The following is an 18,001-nucleotide window of genomic DNA, read 5'->3' on the forward strand; positions in this document are numbered from 1 at the left end:
GTAACATTACAAGGCATCAAATGACTCAGCCTGTAAAATTTCAGTCCAGAGATTCACATGCCAGTTAATTGGTATAGCCAAAGATAGCCTCTAAAGTCATAATGCAGGACACAGGCTCTGAATTGGGCTTTGAAGAATGTATATCATTGAAATAACTAGAAAGAGGAAGGGCTACTCCCAGTGGAGGTGGACAGAAAAGAATAGGTTGGATGTGCTCACAAATGAGAACAGACCAGTATGGCAACCAGGACATAGGATCTGCATAGGGCACCAGATCATAGATGGATGCCTTGCCTATCTCTCAGTATTCTCCATAGAAACAGAATCAATAGAAGATTCTATACACACACACACACACACACACACACACACAAACACATCCCAGACAGAGAGAGATATTTATTACAAGGAAAGATATTATAAGGAATTGGTTATGCAATTATGAAGGCTGAGAAATCTCACAATCTACAGTCAGCAAACTGGAGAAGCAGAAAAGCCAATAATATAGCTCAAGTTCAAGTCCACGTTTGAGTTGATGGATGGCCTAGCTCAAAGACTGTCAGGCAAAGAGTGTGAATTCTTCCTTACTTGGTCTTTTTCTTCAATTTGGGTCTTCAACAGATTGAATGAGGCCCACCCACACTGACAAAGGCAATCTGCTTTACTCAATATACTGATTCAGATGTTAACCTCATCCAAAAACATCCTCACAGACATGCCCAAAATACTATTTAACCAAATATCTGGGCACCCTGTGGCCCAGTCAATTTGGCACATAAAATTAATCATCCCATTTTGAGTTGAGTCATTACCAGTAGACTACAAAGGACCGTGATTAGTGACATGGGCAAAGCTGTACTTTACAAAATCAAACTGACTATGGCATGAAAATGGATTAGAGAAAGAAAACCTGGAAACAAAAATAAGATTTAAAATATTGTAATTGACTGATAGTAAGAGGTAGATCATCTACAAATAAACACGTGTCGAATTCTATTCAATATGAGGTACTCTGCTGGCGATTAACATGGAAGTTACTCTGAAGTGCCACCCTGTATTTAATTTGACATCTGGATCCAAATGTAGATCTCTCTGGCAAGAATTGGAGGAGCAAGCCTAAGGTTCCAAAGGTCAACAAGGAAGATGCAGATTTACAAATTATCCACAGAAGGAAGAGAGCCAAGTTGAGAGTTTGCCCCCCACCCCCACCATGCCTATACTAACAAGCTTGGAGGACAGCAGGTTGAGTCAGTCAGACTTGAGTCAGGAAGCCTCATCAAACCTACTCATTTTGTGATTCACCGGGAAGGAATGACCACTCCTCAGTGACAAACTAACCCTAAAACATGATCAAGAGGTAGGATTACTTTAAGGGGAAAAGAGGGGGCCCAGACCACCTAAATACAAGTTATCAGCAGATTCATCTGTAGGAACTCCAGGGTCTGCTTTTCAAATAGGATGTGCAAGGTCCCAAACAGTCATACAGTGGAGAAGTACCAGCAGGAAATTCAGAGATCAAACTTAATCAGACTGATAAGAAATTTGCAATCACTGGGGTGCCTGGGTGGCTCAGTGGGTTAAGCATCTACCTTCAGCTCAGGTCGTGATCCTGGGGTCCTAGGATCGAGTCCTGCATCTGGCTCCCCGCTCCATGGGGAGCCTGCCTCTCCCTCTCCCTCTGCCTGTCACTCTCCCTGCTCTCTGTCAAATAAATAAACACAATCCGGAAAAAAAATTGTAAATTCTAAGTAAATTCTAATATTTTAGAAGATACCTGCAGGAGAGCAGGGTATCTTCTATTAACCATTAAGCATTTAATACTACTCAGGTAAATAGTGTTTCGTGAAGCAAATCAAGGCCAACAAAACTCCGCTGTCAAATTTTTTCATATGCATTTAAATGACTACATCTTGCTGAGAATAAGCAAAAATGTCAACATTTTGTAATACACACGAGTAGGAGAGACTTTACTCAACTTAAAAAACTGACTTCATGGTACAGAACAGACAATAATCAAGAATACATTAGACAGGCTGCGTCTTCCCACAAAAGATCAAACTAAAAGCATATCCAAACTATTAAGTTCTCCATATACTAAGAAATAATTTGGTTTATTTTTTAAGATTTTTTATTTATTTATTCATGAGACACAGAGAGAGAGAGAGAGAGAGCCAGAGACACAGGCAGAGGGAGAAGCAGGCTCCATACAGGGAGCCCAGGACCCTGGGATCATGATCTGAACCAAAGGCAGATGCTCAACCACTGAGCCACCCAGGCGTCCCAGAAATAGTTTTATTAAGAAAATTTTTCATAGAAAAAAATATCAAGAAACAGTTCCCCTAATAAAACAATATGGACAGATATCATCTTCATTTTGAAGATTCACAAAATATCCATGTTAACAGATCTATTAAAGGCATTATTAAAATTCAGCTTATATCACTATATACTTACACATGAATACATGAATGTATAAACATATGTATACACACATATGTGTCTATGTAGATTTATATATTTTTCGTATACTCATTTTGATATATTACAAAGAAAATCCTAAGTGATTGGAACTCCAAGTATAAGTTGCATGAACAGAAACCAAACAGAAGACACTCATTTTGAAAAATGACACATAATCTTCTAATTTAATGGTTATGAACAAAGCTTGGACTCAATGAAAATATTAATCTATTCTCTAAGATAGTCAATAAAAACTTCACCACAGGAATTCCTGAAATGTTCCAGCTTCAATGACCCTGAGTTATGAAATTTAGCCAAAGTATCTTATTTCACATTTTTTACACACAGAAAAGTAAAATCCATTGCTGGCACTTTCTATAAATCTAAAGATCTTAAAATTGACCCATTATCAATATTTCAACAGAAGTAAATTTTTTTTAAGATTCTATTTATTTATTTGAGAGTGAGCACAAGTCAGAGGGAGGGGCAGAGGGAGAGGGAGAGGCAGGCTGCCCAGCTGAGCAGGGAACCCAATGAGGGGGCCAATCCCAGGACCCCAGAATCATGACCTGAGCCGAAGTCAGACACTTCTAGGCGCCACTCCACAGAGGTAAAAGTTTAACACCACAAGCAGAGCCAAAATACACTCACTCTGTAGTCTGCAAAACCTAGAGGATTCTCTGAACTCCTTAAAGGCATGTCCTAGAATAATGCTCTTAAGAAAATGTTTGGGGAAAAAAAAAAAAAACTATGCTCCATAAAAACTAATTAGCAGCTCATCCACCAACTGCAGAGTATTTTTATAGCTGTTATCAATTACTATGTTCTCTTGGGGAAAATATTAAAACCAAAAAGAACCTGAAATGTGAGGAAATGAGGCAAGACCCACCTAAAAGCTCAGAGCCTTTGCTACCATGACCTCCCATTTCAGTGTCTGGTCACATATTAATCATTTCTATCTTTAGTCTTACACATTAAGAAAAAAGGTATTAATATAATTTTAAATGGAGGTATACTATTACGGGAAGTGTAAATTAGAGAAATTTAATATTTTCATGTCTTTAACTTTCACAAAATTCTCCTACAGAAAACACACAAGTGTACTTTAAGTATGTTCTTTAAAGCACTGTTCTTAATATAGTAAAATGGGAAACAACCCAAATTTCCAACAATAGGAAGCTGTTTAAATAACCTGTGATGTAATATTATACAGCCAGAATGTTCTGTATGTATAGTCACAGAAATACCCTTAAGATCTATTAAGCTAAAAATAAAAACCAAGTTGAAAGTTGTTTAGTAATACCCCAGTAGTGATTAACAATCACAGTAATATTGTATTATGGAGGTAAATTTGGAGGAAAAACCATATACATATTTATAGCAGTTTCTCTAGAATGTAATACTACAGGGCACTTTAAATTTCAACATGACACATTCCTATAATGTTTGAACATAGAATAATACATATTATGTGTATAACCAGAAAAAGGTTTATTTTATGTTACTGATATACTTCAAGGGAAGTAGAAAAACCTAGGATAAAGAGAAAACATAGGGTTTAAAAAAACTTTAAGATTTATTTATTTGAGAGAGTGAGATAGAGAATGAGGCAGAGGGGCAGAGGGAGAGAAAATCTACAACTCTACACTCAGAAAACAAAGACCCACTTGGGGCTCAATCTCATGACCCTGAGATCACTACCTGACCAGAAACCAAGAACCAGACGGTCAACAAACTGTGCCACCCAGGCACCCCAAAATTTTTCGATAACTGCTCTAAAATTCACATCCATCTCTCCCTCTCTTTTGGAAAGGTTTCATCCTTATTCTCAAACTTCAAAATTAAGCAACACACAGATACTGGAAAAGCCCCCTGAGTTAGTCAGAGCTTCTCAGGATAAAAGTTCAGCCCAAATTCTAGTATTTATCAAATACAACTAAATTTCTGAATAGTTGCAGACAAAATGCCTTAAGTATCTCTAATTCTAATCAAAAGTTATTACAGAATTAACAAAAAAGGTACAGTCTGCAGACTCTAAAGATATTGAAGCTTTTTCATACAGGAAAATATGAGGACTTGAGAGAACTACTCTTGGATGCACGGTTTTGTAACCTATTTGAACACTGTAAAAACTAGACTCAGGGAAAAAAAAAAAAACAGAAAAGAGAATTGCCAAGAAAGGTAACTGAGAAATAATAAGCACGGGGGAATCTTCCACCTGCTTGGGGAGGGATATGACCTTGCATTTGGAGAGGTTTGTCTCTATACTCATGGGACCTTGACAAACATCTGAACTGCCATACCTCAGTTTCCTCACCTGCAAAATGAAAAACCTGGGCATAAACAATCTCTGTAGTCCTTTGAGCTCTACAATTCTGAAAACACATCTTTTAGCTATCCTTGCCAAAGGATTTTTAATTATGTACTTATACATCACAGAACATAAGGTATATAGTTGTAAGGGACATAGCGGAAAGCAGCAGTAAGGGACAGCAGCAGAAAGTCTGGCTCCTCTCCATCCATGAATTCCATTCTTCCAAAGAAGCTCCTTCAATTCTTGAAGATGTTTCTTCTGGTAATGACTTCCATGTTTGTATATTACACACTTATATTAGTATTTCCTGATTTTTTTCAATTTTAGATGATCAACAGTTCTGTTCTCAATCTGTTGGGGCATTTATTCACCCACCCTTCTTCCCCAGGTATAGTCACACTGTTGACATGCAAACATATAAAAATTCTAAACACATATATGTGTGTACATATTTACACACTGTCCTGTTCCCAGTGAGGTCATGTTTTGGTTAATAAGATCTCATTTCACATCCAAACACTTCACAAAATGTAGTGGGCAAAAAATTAAAAGCTTGGCCTCTGTATTAGAATTCCTGGATTTGGGGGCACCTGGGTGGCTCAGTGGCTGAGTGTCTGTCTTTGGCTTAGGTCGTGATCCCAGGGTCCTGGGATCAAGTCCCGCATCAGGCTCCCCAAAGGGAGTCTGCTTCTCCCTCTGCTTATGTCTTTGCCTCTGTGTCACTCAAAAATAAAGAGAAAGAAAGAAATAAAGAAAGAGAGAGAGAGAAGAAGGGAGGGAGGGAGGAGGGAGGCAGGGAGATATCCTGGATTTAGGTCTAAGTCCACCACACACAGGAGGAAAGTATGAAAATGTGTTAAGGAAACCGAATTCAAAATTGGAGTTGGGAAGCCATGAAAGGAGGGCTCTGACACACATACCACTCGCAGTCACAGCTTGTATAGTCCAGAAAAAGGAAGGTTTCCTCTGAGCCCAACAGCAAGCTGCCCTTGCCTGCAGCCAATGAGAAGCTGCAACTACTTTAAACAAAACTTTTGTTCAAAACAAGCCCTTCCCAACTTCCTCCTTTCCTTTATAAAAGGATGCTTGGGGGCGCCTGAGTGGCCTAGTCAGTTGAGAGCCCATCAACTCTTGGTTTCAGCTCAGGTCATGATCTCAAGGTTGTGAGACTGAGCCCTGAGCTGGGCTCTGTGCTGTGCTGGGCATGAGACCTGCTTAAGATCCCCTCTCTGCCCCAATGCCCCTCCTGCTTTAAAAAAAAAAAAAAAAAAAAAAAAGGATGCTCTTCTCCTTTGTTGTCTGGGCTTGCCTGTGGTACACCATAGTTTGTCCTAAATTGAAATTTTTCTGCTATTCCCAAGTAAGCTCAATTTTGCTGGCTCAGAAGTTTACCTTTTTTCTTTTAAAAGGCTGACATTTCATGGTGTCAGAAGTGGGAACTGAAGGAGAGGAACCCCTGAGAAACTAATGCCCCCCAGAACCATGTTTGGAGCCCACTTGAGCCCCTGGTACTCTCCAATTCCATGAGTTGTCTTCTTCCTTTCAGTTAATTCAGTAAGTCTCCTCTTGGATTCAAGTTCTCTTCTTTTGGTTGATCTGTTTTCTTAAAGATATCATCTTTTTGATGAGTACTCATTTGTTTTCTGAACCTCTGGTTTGGTTTGGTTTTTAAGATTTATTTATTGGGTGGGGGGGAGCAGAGGGAGAGAATCTTTCAGGCAGACTCCTCGCTGAGGGAGGAGCTTGACTTGGGGGTCTCCATCCCACGACCCATGAGATCATGACCTGAGCTGAAACCAAGAGTCGGCCACTTAACCAACTGAACAACACAGGAGGTCCCTGAACCTCTGGTTCTGAAGTATGGAATCCCAATCCTCTAAATCCTCTCAAGAGGTCCCCTTTCTGTAACCCTGATTGGTTTTATGTTCAAAAACTATGGTCCCTCCTCATACACATTCTTAACTAAATGGACTAACTTATCCAAAGATAATTTAGAACGCCAATGGCCATTATGAGAAACTTTCAACCTCCCCTTACCTGCTTTTTTCACAACTAAATTAGAAGACTGCTCTAAAATTAAATAGACTGAATGGGATTCCTATTTTAGTTGGTACCTGGAGGCTTCTAAACATATCCAAGATTCTAAAATTGCCTTTTTACAAAAAAAAAAAAAAAAAAAAATTCTAAATTAACTGAGGTGAACAAACAAGCCAAAGAAGACAGAAAACCTTCTGAGGCTTTTTTCTTCTCCCTTGTCCCCCTTGTCTCCAGTGCTGGCTTCCTGTTTCTCTTCTGTACTGTCCTTCTCTCTTCAATACTCTCTACTTTCCTAATTCCAATCCTCTCACCACTTCCCCATTTTGCCAGTCCTCTCCCCAATTCCTCCTCCCACAAACCATCAGACCCTCTGAGGATACAAATACAAAGTCCTTAATTTCTCATGTTCTCTGGACCAAAGCTGAACTATAAGCCATGGTCAAAGATTTTTCCCAAAGTAACTAAGGATCCCCACAGATTTGCTGAGGAATTTCAGAAAGTCATTCAAATTTATCAACCTGGCTTCTCCAACTTATCAGATAGTCCATATGCCTGTCAGTGAAGGCCAGGCCCAATGCTGGATGAAACTGCCAAGTGGAATGATCCCCAAAAGTCTTTAGAATGACAACTGGGAACAGAGAAACCCCTACTGCCTAATTTTATGATCAGGCTCAAGGAATAACCAAACTACTTCATTTGGCAATTCCCAGGATTTTCCCAGTCAATTAGAATAAGATTCAGGCTTGTGCCCAAAAGTTCAATGAGCCCATGATTATTTTAGCTGGCTCCAAATTGTTTTTAAAGAAAATTCTGGTCTTCCTTTGGATGTTAAATCCACTCGGGTAAGCTTTAATTCTGTTCATTATTGGGCTGAAGTGGGATATTTCTCTTCTGCTAAAAAAGGACAAGGATGAAATGGGAGCCTGTGTCAACTCCAGATTTATTTAATTTAGCTAACCAGCTCCCATACCCAAGATGATTCAACTAAGAAGAAAGACCACTGAAATTCTTCATTTTCAACCCCAACAAATGGGGCCTCTAAACAAAATCAAATGCCTCCTGATCTCTGTCATTACTGCAAAAAGCCAGGATACTGCAAGAAAGACTGCTACAAACTTAAATGCTCCCAGGCGCCTTCACCCCTCTAACCAACCTTTCCAATGTCCTAATCCCAAATGACAGGACTCCAAGAAACTCTAAGGGCTTTGGGAAAAGCTTTCCCCTTCATCGAGAAACCATGCTCCAGATTGGGGATAAACCTTTCTCCGTACTTACTGACACCAGAGCTACATTCTCAGTGTTCATCTCCATTACCATTAAATAGCCCCTGCCTCCAAGTACTAAAAGCAGTTCAGACAGTGGGGGTCTCTAATAAACCTCAATAGGTTCCTGTCTCTACACCTATCCCCTTTTCTCAGGCCCTTTAAGAGATGGCCACCCTTTTCTCCGCAGTTCCTCCACCACTATTCATTTTTTGAGCCACAGTTCCTTAGAAAACTGTTATATTCTTGAAAAGGGGAAACAATTCTAGAATTTAAAAACAGCAACCAAAATAGCCAACTAAGTGAATCAAATGACCCTTTAGCATCTTTTATTTGCTCCATCCCTGGAAGCACTGGAACTTATACCAAAAGACACTAATTATCTGTCCCTATTAGATCAGCTACCACACTCCTTAAGGTCAAAATCCTCTACTAATATTGACAAAATCCATAATGTATCTCCTATTAAGATCCAAATTGATCCCCTAAAACCTCTCCCCTGAATTAATCAGTACCATATAAATAAAGAGAACCTTCAAGGCATTAATCCAGTAATAGAAGAGTGTAAGGCCCAGGGTCTCAATATCCCTTACACCAGTCCCTACAACACTCCTGTGTTACCTGTGAAAGTAAATGGCCACAATGGAAGCTTTCCTGTCACCTCTGAGCCATGTTATCACCAGTCGCCCCCAATCCCCACACTTTATTAGCCTGCATTCCCTACTGAGAGCAATTTTTTTTCTGTGATTTAATATATGTAGTGCTTTCTCTAGTATCCCAGTACATAAAATAAGTCAATATCTTCCCCCTTTTACTTGGGAAGGACAGCGAAACACCTGGATAGTAATGCCCCAGGGTTTCACTGAAAGCCCTTATTTCTTATAAGTTTTGAGGGCTGACCTAGATGATATCAAGTTCCCTGGAGTCCCTACTTGAACATGATAGGAGAATGACTTACTTCTCCGCTCCCTATCTCAAGCCTCCTCACAAGAAGATAACATCCATTTGCTAAACTCCTGGCCAAGAAGGGATATAAATTCTCTAAGAAAAAATTACAATCTGTATAAACTCAAGTATGATATTTAGAAGATCTAATCTCAGAAAAAAGACTTACATCTAGATCCAGACAGGCTTTGTGGCACCCTGAACTTCCCAAAGCCTAAAATCGGACATCGACTGTGAGGTTTGCTTGTACTGGCAGGCTATTGTAGCAACTGGACCCTAAACTTTTCTCCTATGGCCCAACGTTTATACACCTTGTTAAAAACTACTAAACCTGACCCTATCAACTGAAAGGTTCGGATAACATAACTTTATAAATCTTAAAGTTAAAAAAAAATAAAAATAATCCTGCCCTTGGACACCCCAATTATCAACTCCTTTTCTTCCTTTGTATATGAAAAGAAGGGACTGTCCTTGGAGCACTCACCCAAAAGCATGATGATCATCACCAGCCCATAGGATACTACAGCCAACAACTAGATCCTATAGCCTGTGGATAACCCCCAGGCCTCAGGGCTATGTCGGCTACTGCCCTTTTTGTAAAGGCCACTGAGGAAACGGCCCTGGGATCCTTTTTAACCATCTTTGTGGAACGTGCAGTTGAACTCTTAATTCTCATCATAACATCTTTTAGTAAACTGTCTCACTTCCTATGAAATGCTCCTGTAAACTGCCCCTTCTATCACTGTAATAATTCACAGTAAAAACCTTAGCCCTGCTACTCTTTCCCCTTCCCACACTGATGAAGCCCCCCACGACTGCTCAATACCAACAGATGACCCCTGACTCCCTGTGATGACTTAAAAAAAACTCCTTTCAATAACCATGATTCCTCAGGGTTCACTGATGGATCTTATGTGGAAAATGAAGATGGTAAATGTTTTGCCGAGTATGCACTATCAATCCCTTTGGAAGTAACTCAAGTAGCACCTTTAACTTTGGCTACTTGAGCCCAACAAGCCCAACTACACACTCTGGGGCCTCTATCCTAACCAATGGGAGGACTGCCAACATTTATATGAACAGTAGACAGACCTTTGGAGGGGTTCAGGACTTGGAAATGTTAGGGCAACAATGTCGCTTCCTTAATTCCAGCAGACAAAATTAAAAATAGATCTTTTTTTCCCCCAGAAATTATTGGACACCACACTTTTACCTCCTGCTTTGTCTATCACTATAATTCCAGAACATTCTGAGCTTGACTCTCAGAAAGCTAAAGGAAATCACCTTGCTGACCTGTCTGCAAAATGCATTGCCCTCCAAAGGTTCAGAGGTCAAAACCTCTGTCATGGTCCAAAGGAACTCACCTCCAGATGATAATGTGGAGAAACTGCCTAGAGACATCCAACAATCAGCACCAGAAAGGAAAAACAATATTGACAATCAGATGGTTGTTGGTATGGTAAGAAGAAAAACCTCTAGTGGACCAAATAAGAAGCCAGTCCTACAAGAAATTCTAAAATTCCCGCTTTTGACCACTGTACATGCATTAAACCACTTGCCTATAGATAAAATGGTAATGTTTATGAATCAGTACTGGTAAGGAAATATTAACAAGGCTTTAGAAAGTGCCTACTTGTCCCATCTGCTCAAAATAAAATTCAGGGAGAGCTATCTGTACAGCTCCTGGCACTTTATGTTGCCTACTGAACCATTCAAAGTTTGGCAAATGGACTTTACTCAGCTACTTCCGTCTCATGGGTATAAATATGTTTTTGTAATGATTTGTATGGTTTTCCACTGGATCAAGGATTTTGCCTCTTCCAAAGCTAAAATCCTACTGGAAGGATCATCCATACATCAGGAACCCCTCTTGATCTCCACAGCAACCAGAAAATCCATTTAACTGGCCAAATATTATGGCAAGTCTGTGCTGTTTGGCCAGTTTTACAACATTTTCACTGTGCTTATCATCCTCAGTCCTCAGGATGAGTCAAATGAACCAACAACATCATCAAAACTCAACTGGCAAAATTTGCGGAAACTCTGCAAATACTATGGTGGTTGGTTCTTCTAAATCTAGATCCATCCCCTTTGGAACTCATAAACTCTCACCCTTTGAGATATTTACTGGGCGCCTCATAAATCTAGCTTCCACCCCTTTTTATCTGCACCTAATAAAAGGAGATCCACTGGATCAAGGATTTTGCCTCTTCCAAAGCTAAAATCCTACTGGAAGGATCATCCATACATCAGGAACCCCTCTTGATCTCCACAGCATCCAGAAAATCCTTTAACTGGCCAACTATTATGGCAAGTCTGTGCTGTTGCCAGTTTTTACAACATTTTTCACTGTGCTTATCATCCTCAGTGTCCTCAGGGATGAGTCAAATGAAACCAACAACATCATCAAAACTCAACTGGCAAAATTTGCGGAAACTCTGCAAATACTATGGTGGTTGGTTCTTCTAAATCTAGATCCATCCCCTTTGGAACTCATAAACTCTCACCCTTTGAGATATTTACTGGGCGCCTCATAAATCTAGCTTCCACCCCTTTTTATCTGCACCTAATAAAAGGAGATACACTTCAGTCTTGCAAATATCTAATTACCTCCCTTGAAAATAATCATGCTCTAGTAGTAGAGCAATCTTTTCACAGTGCACTCCCAGGAGACAATGTACCAGGAGATCCCTGGGTGGCACAGCGGTTTAGCGCCTGCCTTTGGCCCAGGGCGCGATCCTGGAGACCCAGGATCAAATCCCACGTCGGGCTCCCGGTGCATGGAGCCTGCTTCTCCCTCTGCCTATGTCTCCGCCTCTCTCTCTCTCTCTGTGTGTGTGTGTGTGACTATCATAAATAAATTTTTAAAAAAATTAAAAAAGGAACAATGTACCAGGAGATCCCTGGGTGGCACAGCGGTTTAGCGCCTGCCTTTGGCCCAGGGCGCGATCCTGGAGACCCAGGATCAAATCCCACGTCGGGCTCCCGGTGCATGGAGCCTGCTTCTCCCTCTGCCTATGTCTCCGCCTCTCTCTCTCTCTCTCTCTCTCTCTCTCTCTCTCTCTCTCTCTCTCTGTGTGTGTGTGTGTGACTATCATAAATAAATTTTTAAAAAAATTAAAAAAGGAACAATGTACCAGGAGATCCCTGGGTGGCACAGCGGTTTAGCGCCTGCCTTTGGCCCAGGGCGCGATCCTGGAGACCCAGGATCAAATCCCACGTCGGGCTCCCGGTGCATGGAGCCTGCTTCTCCCTCTGCCTATGTCTCCGCCTCTCTCTCTCTCTCTCTCTCTCTCTCTCTCTCTCTCTCTCTCTCTGTGTGTGTGTGTGTGACTATCATAAATAAATTTTTAAAAAAATTAAAAAAGGAACAATGTACCAGGAGATCCCTGGGTGGCACAGCGGTTTAGCGCCTGCCTTTGGCCCAGGGCGCGATCCTGGAGACCCAGGATCAAATCCCACGTCGGGCTCCCGGTGCATGGAGCCTGCTTCTCCCTCTGCCTATGTCTCCGCCTCTCTCTCTCTCTCTGTGTGTGTGTGTGTGACTATCATAAATAAATTTTTAAAAAAATTAAAAAAGGAACAATGTACCAGGAGATCCCTGGGTGGCACAGCGGTTTAGCGCCTGCCTTTGGCCCAGGGCGCGATCCTGGAGACCCAGGATCAAATCCCACGTCGGGCTCCCGGTACATGGAGCCTGCTTCTCCCTCTGCCTATGTCTCCGCCTCTCTCTCCCTCTCTCTCTCTCTCTCTCTCTCTCTCTGTGTGTGTGTGTGTGACTATCATAAATAAATTTTTAAAAAAATTAAAAAAGGAACAATGTACCAGGAGATCCCTGGGTGGCACAGCGGTTTAGCGCCTGCCTTTGGCCCAGGGCGCGATCCTGGAGACCCAGGATCAAATCCCACGTCGGGCTCCCGGTGCATGGAGCCTGCTTCTCCCTCTGCCTATGTCTCCGCCTCTCTCTCTCTCTCTGTGTGTGTGTGTGTGACTATCATAAATAAATTTTTAAAAAAATTAAAAAAGGAACAATGTACCAGGAGATCCCTGGGTGGCACAGCGGTTTAGCGCCTGCCTTTGGCCCAGGGCGCGATCCTGGAGACCCAGGATCAAATCCCACGTCGGGCTCCCGGTGCATGGAGCCTGCTTCTCCCTCTGCCTATGTCTCCGCCTCTAACAATGTACCAGGAGATCCCTGGGTGGCACAGCGGTTTAGCGCCTGCCTTTGGCCCAGGGCGCGATCCTGGAGACCCAGGATCAAATCCCACGTCGGGCTCCCGGTACATGGAGCCTGCTTCTCCCTCTGCCTATGTCTCCGCCTCTCTCTCTCTCTCTCTCTCTCTCTCTCTCTGTGTGTGTGTGTGTGTGTGTGTGTGTGACTATCATAAATAAATTTTAAAAAAAATTAAAAAAGGAACAATGTACCAAATAAGGTGTTGCTGACTCTGGGCATCAAGATTAACATCAGTGCTTACAACCTTGATATAGACTTTAGGTGAGAAATGCCTGAGATTTCTCCCTTCTACCCTCCCTTGTTACTCAAATGTGGCCTCAACAGTTTCCAATCTGGGCACTTCCTTTGACATGGGCCAGGACACCCAGAAAAGGTCCTTCCTCACATCAAGGGACAGAAACTTTTCCTATAAGGAACAGATGACCCAACTCTTGGTCAGTGATGCTTTTAAAGAAACATCTTGACCAAAAGAGGGAAACATAAAAATGTGTTAAAGAAATCTAACTCAAAATTGGAGCTGAGAAGCCACAAAAGGAGAGCTCTGACACACATACCACTCGTGGTCACAGCCTGCACAATCCAGAAGGAAGATTTCCTCTCAGCCCAGCAACAGCAAGCTGCCCTCGCCTACAGCCAGTGAGAAGCTGCCACCACTCAGAACTTCTCTCATTTCTCCTCCAAAGAACTTTTGTTCAAGACAAACCCCTCCCAACTTCCTCTATAAAAGCACACTCCTCTTTTGTTCTCCCAGGTTGCCCATGGTTCACCATCACTTGCCTGTCCTGAACTGCAATTCCTCTGCCGCTTCTAAATAAACTCAATTTTGCTGGTTGAATTACTTTCCTTTTCCTTTTTTTAAGCCTTTTCCTTTTAAAAGGGTAACAGAAGTATGTACCTAAAAGTTCCTTATTTTCTCAGAATCTTCTGTTTTCCTCTTATGTAGCCTAATTAGAACAGCACCCACTACAAAATGGTTAAACCACAAAGCAAAAATGTGGTACATGTCAACACACTTTGCTGATCATAAAACACTATAGAAATGTTACTTTCAGTATTTGTCTTTACTAAGAGATCAGATCCCTACAAATGAAATCCCTGACGTTATTGGTCCCTCTTGAGCACCGTTCCTCTACCGAGGCTAAAAGCTGGAAGTTGCTGAGAAAGATAGTGAAGTAGATAGAAATTGTGTTTCAAGGCCAGAATGTGAGTGCCCAATTCTTCAAAGGGCCCATGCATTGCTCTATGAAACCTGTACAGAGAGTAAAGATCAAGCATTGAAGCATGGATCTGGGAAAGCAATTCTGTTTCTTATTTGCAGAGAGGGGAAGCTTCCTTATCAAAATTTTAAGTAATACAAGAACGAAATTTCAAAAGTCACTTCTCAGGCAACTCCTGTTTCTTCTAATATGTACCTCTCTCTTTCTACATGATTTGTTTGTACATCTGCTTTTTGATCTGCAGACACTATCTACTGGCTTCCTATCACGGTAGAACAAACTGCAGGAAAAGTGTTTTGAGCCAAACTTGGCATATCATCATGCAGAACTGTCCAGTGACACATTACTCCGAACAGTCTTTTGACTTCTAGTCTTCAAAGGCCTACATTACATGCAATACAACCTACAGTGTCTCTATGTAGAGGCAAGAAGGAAGCTAGCTAGGTAGTTGGGCCTACATCATTAGACCACTCTAAACCTCTCTCTGAATCCAGCTCACTGATGCCCCGTTTTTGGGGGGGGTTTTGCCATTTTCATCCACCCCACACAATTTAATCCTGTTCCTGAGGCTACAGGACAAACAAAAAACAGGACCCCAAACTCTCATGCGTTTCAAGACAAGCATGGGCACAATTCTTATGAGCTCTGTGGAAAGGGATTAACCACAGCTAAAAGAAATCCATTTTTAATTATCTGAAAAGTTATCTAAAGCCAACAAGTATGCAGCATTAAAATTTATGGACTGAATCTCCTGCATAATATCTGTCCAGAGGTGACCACTAACATTCTCCAAGTGTAGACTTCAGCTGGGGTATGCTAGCTTCGGGCAGGGACAACATCATGTCTAGTGCCAGGTGTACAAGTGAACTTGAGGTCAGGCAGGTGACCCCTCCAAGCAGGCATGGTACATTAAGGAGAGGAAATCTTTTCTCTCATTAATCAACAGGATAAAGGTGATTAAGCAGGAATTATTTTTCAATGACCTACATAATTTCATCAGGGCTGCTCTGGCTATTAGCAGAGAGCAGATGACTTCCTAATAAGATGAATTTGATAGCAGAGCTCTTCCAGAGAACCCGGTGGGTGGGCCCAATCTGTCGCCTTACTATTACTCCTCAGGGCTGTCTCTCCTCTGTTTGGGGCTCCTTCCTCTAAAGGAGGTATCTCCCTGCCCCCGGAGGGCTGAGGTCTGCACCGCTTGCTGAATGGTGGAAGCTGGGTCTGTTAAGAATCGGTGGATCCAGGTGGGTGAACCAGGGCTCACGTGGTTCCCAAAGTTCCAAGCAAACAAGACTACAGCTGCTACCAACACCTCCCCCCGGCCGGGCTCGAAACAGGACGGCAGCTAGTTCCACTCTCCAGCAGAAACAGGGTTAACAAGGAAGCTCTGTTAGAGTCGGGGCGGGGGAGACGGACGGACAAGCAGGCACAACATCACTAACCACCACGACGCGAACGCAGTCTCACGGGCACCTGAGGAAATTGAGCAACAGCCACCCAACGAGTCCGTCCCCACACCCGCGGAGCGCTGCAGCCCTCGGAGCGGCACCTCCTCGGTCCCCGGGCGAGCGCGGCGCTTGGGGCAGGAAGGCTGCGCCCCACAGCTCCCCGCCTCTGCCCGTCCCTCCCACGGGACCCCCGCTCTCTGGCCTCAGGGACCGGGGAAAGAGACAGCGAGGCCTGAGGACATCTCCCTCCGTCAAAACAAGCCGCTGGCTGTCCCCCGAGGTCAGTCGCCGGGTAACGCCGGGTCCCGCGGCTCCGGCAGCGCCTCCTCCCCGCCGCGATCCCGTTCGGGGTGTTCCCAGCGCAACCCCCACCCCCACCCCACCGCCGCGCCTCCCGCCACCCGGGGTGCAGGGGAGAGGCCCGTCTGCCCTCCCCGCCTCCCTCGGGCCCCCCAAGTACAGGAATCCCGCAAGCGCACGGCTCAGGGCAGGATGCCACGTACCTGTCCGCAGACCTGGCTCCTCCTCCCCGCCGTGCGGGGCTCTCGGGACGGTGTCCGCAAACAGTCGGGAAAGTTTGTGCCGCCGTCCTGGAGGCACCGGCCGCGGAGCCGCCCCCCGCGCGCGGGGCACCGAGAGGGGAGGGGGGGGCCGGCTGCTCCCCGCGCGGCTCCAACTCCGCAGCCCGCCAGGCCCTGGGAAGAGACGAGGAGGAGGAGGGAGGAGGGCTGAGCGCAACTTTTCGACGGTGCGTCAGCGGGCGGCTGAGCCGCGCGGATCCCGGGCTCCGCACCACTCACCCCTCCCAGCTCTGCTCGCGGGAGCGGCTAACCTGCGGGGCGGGGCCTAACCTGCGGGGCGGGGCCCAACCTGCCCGGCGGCCCCGCCGAGCGCGCTGCCTGGCCCCGCCCCCCGCCGCCGGCCCCGCCCCCATCGCCGCCGGCCCCGCCCCCCGCAGGCCCCGCCCCCGCCCCGCGCCGCCGCCAGGTGCGCGGGGCCCTGGTTTCCAGGGTGAAGGGGGAGGAGCCTCGGAGGGAAACTTTCCACCGAAACTTAACCCGGGCGGCGTGAAGGACACCCGGCCTCGGGGCTCGTCTTTTGCCAGAACCGCGTCCCTTCACGCACGGCCGCGCTCACGCACACCCCCCAGACGAGAAAATGAACCCGCATTTATGAGCCAGCGGGGGGCTCGTTTCCTGGGTGCCGCGGAGGGGGGGAGGTCGGGCCGCGCCGCCGACCTTGAGGTTTCTGGCCTTCCAGGGCCGTGACCGCGGCCGGCGGCGCCCTCTCCCACCCCAATTTCTTTCACTGAAGCCTTCCTTTTGTCCCTGAGGTTTGAATTTTAAGATGTTCATAGAGTCCCAAGAGAGCTGAATCCGGTGATGGAAACGTCCGCCGGTTTTTCTGGCATATTCTACCCAAGTGGGCAGGGGGAGATTCGCTTGGGGCAGCCAGGGGTGGGAGGCTGGGGGGAAGCAGGTGGTGCTTTTTTTTTTTTTTTTTTTAAGATGAGTCAGTGTTACTGCCCTTGCTTGTGAGCATGTGTGCGCGTGGCGCACGGTCACTGGCGAACCACACCCCCTAAATGAGGGCTTCACCCCCTAAATGAGGGCTTCGTAATTTGGGCAGTTCTACAGCTGAAAGGAACCATCCCCAGCTGGAGACCCCCAGGACAACGGGAAGGCAGGTCCAGAATCCACCCCCCCCCCAGGCCACACACACACACTGGGGCAGGGTGAGGTGGGTGGACAGAGGTGTTGGCCTTTAGCACTGCCCCGGTGTCAACATCCTTCCCAGAGCCCAGACCTCCCCGGGGGAGGCCCCTGCACAGCCTGGCCCCTCCTTTGCCGTCTGCCCTTCATTAGACACTTGGGCCTGTGTCCCTGCCAAACTGGGAAGGGCCGCCTTCCCTCCCCATTCCTCTATCTCCCACACCCCCTGCGTGCTTGGGCAGCATAGTCAGTGCTTTGCTTTCTGGACTTTAAATCCAGGAGGAGGAATCAAATGCTTCAGTCGAGGCCTTCTTGGCTCTGTGGTTGGCGTGGTTGAAACTTGAGGTAAGCCAAAACCTGAGCAGGTTGGGC

The 18,001-nt window shown here is 44.9% G+C and overlaps 1 protein-coding gene across 3 annotated transcripts in view; it reads right to left on the bottom strand.

Annotated features, from left to right (window-relative positions):
• FHIP1A (FHF complex subunit HOOK interacting protein 1A) overlaps positions 1 to 16,716 on the bottom strand; it is a 225,368-nt gene extending 208,652 nt beyond the window's left edge. For all 3 annotated transcript variants that reach the window (XM_041739076.1, XM_041739073.1, XM_041739074.1), the window contains exon 1: positions 16,421 to 16,716. The gene's annotated coding sequence lies outside the window, so the exon portion shown is untranslated. The remainder of the gene's footprint in view (positions 1 to 16,420) is intronic.
• Between the last annotated feature and the right edge of the window lie 1,285 nt (positions 16,717 to 18,001).

This window comes from Vulpes lagopus, chromosome 23, assembly GCF_018345385.1.
Source record: "Vulpes lagopus strain Blue_001 chromosome 23, ASM1834538v1, whole genome shotgun sequence".
NCBI lineage: Eukaryota > Metazoa > Chordata > Mammalia > Carnivora > Canidae > Vulpes > Vulpes lagopus.